Here is an 8,102-nt window from a genome sequence, read left to right on the forward strand (position 1 = left end):
GTGTTCGCAGCGGTAGCTGCAAACAATGCGGACAATCAGTCCCCTCGAGGGCTGACGCCGCGTGCTCCGCTCCCAGGCACGCCACGCACAGCTGTGTGTGTCCCCACCCGTGATATAACGAGGGCAGGGATCAGCACACCGCTTAAAACATGACGGAACACCAGCGTGTTTCTGTCTTAGATTTTCTTTTTCAACTCCTGATTATCAGCCATATAATATTTAAGCTAGACAATACAGACAGCAAATAGACAAACAATATACACGTAGCGCTACTGAACGCAGAAAGCTGGTGCCGCATCGCAGAGCGTGACTTTATACTTCCTGGTCGGCGACGCCATCTCGCCCATGACGCCGCTTCCTCCATTGGACAGATTTTACACGTGGTTCAGAACGGCGCACGCCGGTTATGCTCCCAAAGCGCCAGACGCAGCTCGAGTTCCTGAAGAGGAACCATCCTTTCCAAACTTCCAACCTTGCTTTCCTGAGCAGTAAAAGCATTATGCTACAAATGACAACAAAGTATTATGTTCATGCTATAAAGTTGCATTTGAGTCAAATCTGTTACTCATCAGTCAAACGATTCTGATGTAATGGCACTCAGCAGTGCCTTATAGGCAGTTGGGCTGAATTACCATTTGATCAAGCAGTTAAATGAACAATAACAAATTAGGCTTCAGTATTTAGAGGAAACCCCAAATTATGATTCTGTCAACCATACTAAAAGGCAACCATGGTTCTTCTAATAACTTTTATCAAGCCCAAATGGCTTAAAAATTTACACAGCTTTTTTTTTTTTTGAAAATCTAAAAATGCTGTTTTGTGAGGGGTATATAAGTGTAGGGTGAGGGCATTGAAATAGAAGATACCAATATGAAAACATTTACTCCTATGGAATGAATACATGAATATGCAAACCCAATATGTGTGTTAGCGTGAGTTTACAGGAGCAGGAATGTGGAGCCTGATTTATAGACTCACAGACAAACCTGTTTTACTCACGTCACATAAACACAGAACCAGGAAATAGGAATCACGTGAGTTCAGGGAAAGAGAAACTCAGTTGTTGTTAAGCCATTGTTCGTGTCTCTGTATTAATTCAGCAACATGGAAGAAGACAGAATTTCAGTGAATAAGAACGAGTTCTTGTGTCCAGTGTGTTTAGATCTCCTGAAGGATCCAGTGACTACTTCCTGTGGACACAGTTACTGTAAGAGCTGTATTACAGACTGCTGGGATCAAGAGGATCAGAAAAGAGTCTACAGCTGTCCTCAGTGCAGACAGACCTTCAGTCCAAGACCAGCTTTAGCTAGAAATACCATCTTGGCTGAAGTGGTGGAGAAACTGAAGAAGACCAAACTCTCTGATGACTGTGACGCGAGCTGGAGATGTTCAGTGTGACGTCTGTACTGGAAGAAAATACAGAGCCGTCAAGTCCTGTCTGGTGTGTCTGAACTCTTACTGTCAGAATCACCTTCAACAACATGAGAGTTTCTTTAAAGGAAAGAAACACAATCTGACCGAGGCCACTGGACGACTGCAGGAGATGATCTGCCAGAAACATGAGAAGATCCTTGAGGTTTTCTGTCGCACTGATCAGAAGTGTATATGTATGATGTGTACGATTATTGAACATAAAAACCATGATATTGTATCAGCAGCAGACCAGAGGACAGAGAAACAGGTATTTAACACTAGAGATGTGTAATGATCTAACTGTCGACATGTTAATATTCATTGTAGGACTGCAGCGTAATTACACAAAACACAAGAAAGAGTGTGAAGCTCTATGTGTCAGTTTCACTTTTATAATACTTACACTTGCAGTATGAACAGGCCTTAATCCTTCTGTTTTTTCAAGTGTGGTGAATTTAACCAACCATCACTTCTAAAGCTCGACCCTACAGCCGTTATCATCAGCTCCTCTGAATACATCTGTTCTCATCATGATTTAGTGCCAGTAGCTTTCTGTGAGATTTACAATGTAAATACACTGAGTTTGTCCCACAGAATCAACTGAAGGAGACTCAGAAGACGCTCCAGCAGAGAATCCAGCAGAGAGAGAAAGATCTCCAGCGGCTGAGAGAGGCTGTGGAGTCTCATAAGGTGAGTCTGGAGAAGAAGAGAAGTTTGTCTCAGTCTCGGTTCAGACTCACTGAATCACTGTGTGTTTAACAGCGCTCTGCACAGACAGCAGTGGAGGACAGTGAGAAGATCTTTACTGAGATCATCTGCTCCATTGAGAGAAGCCGTCCTGAGCTGATAGAGCTGATCAGAGATCAGGAAAAGCAAGCAGTGAGTCGAGCTGAAGGACGACTGGAGCGACTGGAGCAGGAGATCAATGATCTGAGGAGAAGAGACGCTGAGCTGGAGCAGCTTTCACACACACAGGATCACATCCAGTTCCTGCAGGTAACACACATCTAGAAGAACAGATCAGACTTGAGCCTGATTCAGCCTCTTTGTGGTATTCCTCCTCCAACCCATCTCCTCACTTCATCTTGGGTTCTTTGGGTTGGGTTAAATTCTGAGCACAGAGCTCTTCCTTCTGAAGCATGCCAAATATGCTTACTATCCACCAAATTTGATAATACCTATTTAAGTGAGAACCAAATAATAGTCTTTTTTAAAAAAAAAAAAGTTAATAAAGTTAAAGTGGCAAATACTAGAATCTTTAGTTTCAATGTGATATAAAAATATGAGAAGAATAAAGCTGATGCTGTGAGAGTGCTGGATTGAGGTGAGTTACTAAAGATCAGTCGAGTCAATAAGAGAAGTTCTGATGTTGGAGCAGATTATTGTTTGAGCGTAGAGCTGATAAGTTTTAATTTCTGTTTTCTATAGAGTTTCCAGTCTCTCTCTGCTCCTCCTGAATCTACAGACGAAAATGTCAATCTCTTCAGGTGTCTCTTCTCTTCTGATGATCTGAGAGAATCTATTCATCAGCTGAGAAATAAACTGGAGGATTTCTGCAAAAAGGAGCTGAAGAAGATCTCAGACAGAGGTAAAGTCCTGGAGATTCATCTGCTCTCAGAAACCAGTCCATCATCATCTCATATCAATTAATCAATCAATCAATCAATCAATCAATCAATCAATCATTTTTATTTATATAGCGCTTTTAACAACACAGGTTGCATCAAAGCACTGTACAGTATAAGGTAGAAGAGTACAATGACAGGGATGTATAATGAGGGATGCATGATATAATCATATCATGAAGAACATCATGTTAGAAATGTCTTAGGAATGATGCAGGATCATGAGAATAACTCTAATCATTTCTGTTGATTTCTACAGTGACATTCAGCAGCATTGTTCTCTGGACCAGGAATGACTTCCTACGATGTAAGTTACAAAGAAAACAAGCAGAAAACTCAGAGTGTGCTCATGTTCTTTTTATAATTGTTTTATAATTTACGTAAATGATGATCAGCGCAGATCATCTGTACTGAAGCACTGATCATACACTGAACATCAAGAGTTCATGAAAAGATCAAACAGATTCATAATTCCTGATCTGATGTGTTTTATCTCCATCAGATTCCCATCAGCTCACTCTGGATCTGAACACAGTGAATAAACACCTCCTTCTGTCTGAGAACAACAGAGTGATTACTAACACTTACACATATCAGCCGTATCCTGATCATCCAGACAGATTTGATAAGTATTCTCAGGTGTTGTGTAGAGAGAGTGTGTGTGGACGCTGTTACTGGGAGATTGAGTGGAGTGGGAGTAGTGCTGATATATCAGTGTCATATAAAAGCATCGGCAGGAAGGGACGGCGTGATGAGTGCAGGTTTGGGAATAATGATCAGTCCTGGAGTTTTGTACTGCTGTCCCTCCAGATTCTCATTCTGGCATAATAACATACAGACGGATCTCTCTGTGAAGCCCATCAGCAGTAGAGTAGGAGTGTTTGTGGATCACGGAGCAGGAACTCTGTCCTTCTACAGCGTCTCTGACACAATGAACCTCATCCACACAGTCCAGACCACATTCACTCAGACGCCTATCCTGGGATTTATGTTTGTACTGGATCATCAGTCAAACTGTGTTGATGAATCAGAATAGACTGATGGGAGATTGTACCTATTAGAGATAGACCAATATGTTTAGCCGATGTCGACGCTTAGAGGTCATAAGAATGATATGTTTGCTTTTTTCAGCTTCTGTATATAAGAAATGGTACCAGACATCAGGTATTTTCGTTTGCCCGAATCCTGTTGCTGATGTTTGATGTTTTAACATATTAGAGGTCATTATACTATAAAAACAGTGTGTAAGTTTCCAGAGCTCAAAACTTCCTTGTTACTCTAAAAACAGCTTATATTGAGGACAATCTCAAGAAAGGTCTGGCTCCAGACATACACTTGCAGTTCTGATATAGTGCCACAATAATAATAATAATAATAATAATAATAATAATCTAAGAATAAAGTTAGAATATTTCAAAAAGTCAAAATGTTTTGAAAATAAAGTTTAAATGTTTTGGGAATAAAGATTAAAGTTATTATGAGAGTAAGCCTATATTATATAATTTGGCACATGCAAATGGCCCAGATTGGGAACACTGGGAGATATTCCAAAGTCTGTCAGTTTTATAGCCAAATACAAACAATATTTAAGTGGCATTTAAGTCATATTTAGCAGTGATTTGTCTGCATCTGAGTAACAAACAGAAAAGTACATAATATTAACAGACAAACTATGCTCATGTGTCTATAATAAGAGAGTAAGAGTCAGTAAGGAGGCATCACGACAACTCAAACATTACTAAGGTTTATTCCAAAAACTTTTGTCAGCACGTATTTTAGGAAAAAGCCAGTAAAAGGGCCTGAAAGTTGATAAATATAGTGCTTGAGTGTCTGTCAAGCTTAAGGTAATAGGTGGGGATATTTGTGGCGGAGTTCAAGTTCTAGTATCTTTAGAGCCTCAGTTTCAAACCTTTCATGATTAGTAATACATACAGCTGTTTCCCAACCACAGTTCAGTGAAGAGGCCTCTCTCAAGCGGCATGCTTTGTGCTCGAATGTTGTTTAAAAGACATACAAATTGCAGTATTTTAAAAATTCATATCATAAGAAAAATAAACACCTGTATTCAGTATGAACCAGGATACTGCCAGCATTACAACACACATTCTTTTAACTGTAAATTAGACTATACTGTTTTTTCATGCCTATTGATTTTTCCTTCACTATATTTTTCCTTCATATCTTGCTATAAACTATAAACGCTCTCTCAATCAATAAAAAAAAGATCTAATTAATCCCATACTTTTCTAAAATCACTTGCAGTGATTTCTTTAAAACCTGCCGCTGCTGAATGTGGCGTGGTTCAAACTGGGCACGTGTCACGGTCTGAGGAGAGAGGAGGCAGGCAGGCAGGCGAATACTGACAACGTCTTTAATGAAACTTAAGAATGGCGTGACGCCGAGCATACATCAGCTCAAAACAAGAAGAAACAAAACAAATACTCAAATGCGGGTAGTCCGTATCAGCAGGGGTAAACACAGGCAGAACGAGTTAGGAGAGCGGACAGAAGCACGAACGTAACTTCAATCCCAGCCGAGGAAAGACTGGGTTTCGGAGTATATATGGAGGTGAGTTAATTGATAACAGGTGTGGTGAACAGGTGGCTAGAATTCGGAGATGATGAGCGGGTGATTGGCGTGGGGAGAGCGGTGATCTGGTGGGTGTGTTTGTGACACTACCCCCTACGGTGCCTCCTGGCGCCCGCTGACGGCGGCGAGGGGACGTGCCACGGGGACGTGGAGCTGGGTCTTCGGATGGGCCTGGTGGAAGTCTTGGAGAGTGTCGGGTCCAAGATGTCATCGCGGTTTACCCACGACCGCTCCTCCGGGCAGGAAACCCTCCCAGTCCACTAGGTACTGAGGCGGTTGCCCGTCGCCGAGGAGCCAAGGATTTCCTGGACCCGGTAGAGCGTTCTCGGTGGGTTCGATCCCGGGAGGTGGGGGTAGTTCGCGTCTGTGGAGGGAGGAAGAACAGGATTAGTGAATTTTTCAGGAGTGAAAGCGTGGAAGGAGGGTGAGATGCGATATTGACGTGGTAGTTGGAGCCGGTAGGTGACAGGGGTGATCTGCCGGACCACGGGAAAAGGACCGATGTACCGGGGACTCAGCTTTTTACAGGGCAGGCGAAGGCGGATGTCTCGGGTGGAGAGCCAAACCAATTCTCCCGGCTGGTAGATGGGGTTAGGTGACCGACGGACATCCGCCTGGTGTTGATGGCGTCGCACTGCCTGTTGAAGTTGGACATGGGCTGAGTCCCACACCCTCTCGCTCTCCCGGAACCAGTAGTCCACCGCCGGAACCGAAGAGGGCTCACCCGACCAGGGGAACAGAGGAGGTTGGTAGCCCAGCACGCATTGGAATGGGGTGAGCCCGGTGGTGGTCTGGCGGAGTGAGTTCTGGGCATACTCGGCCCAGGGCAGGTACTGGTTCCAGCTATTCTGGTTCTGGTGGCAGTAAGCGCGTAGGTATCGGGCAAGCTCCTGGACCTTACGTTCCGTCTGGCCATTAGCCTGGGGATGGTATCCGGAGGTGAGGCTGACTGTCACCCCAGTGAGCGGAAGAACTCTCGCCATACCCGTGATGTGAATTGCGGGCCTCGGTCCGACACCATGTCTTGGGTAGTCCGAAGTTACGGAAGAGCGTTGTCGAAGAGAGCCAGAGCGGTGTCCAGGGCTGTGGGAATACCGGGTAAAGGACAAATTTACACATTTTAGAGAACCGGTCTACTATTATTAATACAGCTGTGTGGCCGTCAAAGGGAGGTAGATCGTGGCGGTCCAATTCCAATGTGGGACCAAGGCCGCTCGGGTATGGGGAGAGGTTGGAGTTTGCCTGCCGGGAGCCAACGAGGTGTGGAGGTTACAGCACAAACTGGGCAGGAGCGGACATACCTAGCAACGTCCTGCGTCATCCGCGGCCACCAGAACCTCTGGGAGAGAATGGAGAGGGTTCGGTACCTGCCAGGATGCCCGGTTCCCGGAGAGGTGTGTACGGAGTCCAGGAGGGCGAGGCGCAGGCGAGATGGGTGCGTATTGGCGGCCCTCCGGACCTCCCGGCGGAGCGGGTTCCTCGCGGCTGGCGGCACGGATCTGGTCCTCCAGTTCCCACACTATAGGAGCGACAAAGATATGAGGAGGAAGAATAGGTTCGGGTGAGTCGGGTACCTGATCAGGTTGATGAATACGGGAGAGTGCGTCGGCTTTGCCGTTCTTGGAGCCAGGTCTGTAGGAGATGGTGAAATTAAAGCGTGTGAAGAATAAGGACCAACGGGCTTGTCGGGGGTTCCGGCGTTGAGCGTTTCTGAGGTATTGGAGGTTTTTGTGATCTGTGATAACTTCAAAAGGGAACTGGGATCCTTCCAGCCAGTGCCGCCACTCCTCCAGTGCGAGCTTGATGGCGAGGAGTTCCCGGTTGCCTACGTCGTAGTTCTGCTCCGCCGGGGACAGTTTGCGGGAGAAATACGCACATGGACGGATGCACGGGAGGTTCGCCATGCCACTGGGAGAGGACGCCACCGACTCCCAGGGTAGCCGCATCCACCTCGACCACGAAGCGCTTGTTGGGGTCTGGATGATGGAGGATGGGAGCAGTGCAGAAAGCGGCCTTCAGGGTTTGGAACGCTTGTTGTGCCTCAGGGGTCCAGGTGAAAGGTCTGTTAGAGGAACGGGTGAGAGAGGTTAAGGGAGCAGACAGGTTACTATAGGCGGGAATGAATCGACGATAGAAGTTAGCAAATCCGAGAAAACGTTGTACTTCCTTTATTGAGTTGGGTTTCGGCCACTCCTGCACTGCCCGGGTCTTCTGGTTATCCATCTGGAGGCCCGCAGGGGTGACGATATAGCCCAGGAAGTGAACGGAGGATTGGTGGAAGCTGCATTTCTCCAGTTTGAGGTAGAGGTGGTGGTATCGCAGGCGGGTTAGGACTTGACGTGCGTGTAGGCGATGAGTGGGAAGATCCGGGGAGTAGATGAGAATGTCGTCAATATAGATGATGAGGAATCGGTTTAGCATGTCTCGGAAGATCTCATTCATGAAATCCTGGAACACGGAGGGACTGTTGGCGAG

At 45.7% G+C, this 8,102-nt stretch overlaps 1 pseudogene; it reads left to right on the plus strand.

Annotated features, from left to right (window-relative positions):
• The first annotated feature begins 1,028 nt into the window (after positions 1 to 1,028).
• Positions 1,029 to 4,772, plus strand: LOC122333613 (annotated as a pseudogene).
• The last annotated feature ends 3,330 nt before the right edge of the window (positions 4,773 to 8,102 follow it).

The sequence above is a fragment of the Puntigrus tetrazona genome, unplaced genomic scaffold (genome assembly GCF_018831695.1).
Source record: "Puntigrus tetrazona isolate hp1 unplaced genomic scaffold, ASM1883169v1 S000000300, whole genome shotgun sequence".
NCBI lineage: Eukaryota > Metazoa > Chordata > Actinopteri > Cypriniformes > Cyprinidae > Puntigrus > Puntigrus tetrazona.